Source organism: Peromyscus maniculatus, chromosome 17 (assembly GCF_049852395.1).
Source record: "Peromyscus maniculatus bairdii isolate BWxNUB_F1_BW_parent chromosome 17, HU_Pman_BW_mat_3.1, whole genome shotgun sequence".
Taxonomy (NCBI): domain Eukaryota; kingdom Metazoa; phylum Chordata; class Mammalia; order Rodentia; family Cricetidae; genus Peromyscus; species Peromyscus maniculatus.
In genome coordinates this window covers 1,221,598-1,222,611 of record NC_134868.1, presented here as the reverse complement: position 1 = coordinate 1,222,611, position 1,014 = coordinate 1,221,598, and positions in this window count along the sequence as shown.

Sequence of the window (1,014 nt, the reverse complement as noted above, 5' to 3'; positions counted from 1 at the left end):
GAGCTCTGTGTATTTAGATTCTTTTCCCATAAATCACTCACACTGTTAGTAGTGTCTCTTCTGGGCCCCTGGGAAGGAGATTATTAGGGCTGGACCGTAATAATTTCCATTACTTTAAGGTAGGTGAAAGTACCATTGCCTCTGGTTATCTTTAGTCCAGGTCTGTGCATCAGTGTTAGTGGAATTACTACCTCATTCACTGTCAGTTTTCTGTGGGCACTTATCCCATTCCCTTATGGGATAAGTTGGCTTATGTATGTGTCCTTTCAGAGCCTCTATCTGCCAAGGCCTCTATCGGGAACAGGCCTCACATGTGAGTATCCTCACTTTCTGCTTTGTGACCTGGATATAGAGATGTCTGGAGAAAAAGCACTGTTTCTGCTTGCATGTGTTTGCTTATGGCTGCTGAGTGTGCCTATTGTGGCAGCTGCTGCTGTGACTGTTCCAGTCCTCGGGGACATCAGACTGCAGCCCCTTTGGTATTTCAGTTTACTGAACAGCAACAATTCTAGGGATTTTCCAGGCCTTCACTGCCAAAATGGGATTAATGGGCATCATCAAGCTTCATGGACTGAGCAGCTACTGGGTTCTCAGGCTTTCCATTGTGCACATGGCCTTTGTTGGACGGCTCAGCCCCACTGTGTTAGTTCACACACTGAATTCTCTTTCATTACATACATACATTCTGTCCTGTCTCTGGTATAGTTTGTAGTAAAGAAGGGTTGAGAAAAAAAAACCCAGTTGGTGGCTGGCCATGTAACTTTTGGGGCACGTTTCTCTGTATCATGCACTAACTCCTGGGTTTAATTCCATGGACTACACGATACTGGACAGGAGAAATAAATGCGCTCAAGAAAAATACTTTTCTAAGTGCCTGCTATGAGGGGATTTAAATCTCAAACAAATGGATTATTTGTGAAAATACAGGTGTCTTCAGAACATTTAGCATATTTTCCTGTTTCACATAGGGATTTTTTCATTGAGTCTTACAATTCTTAACAATTCTGTTAAGAA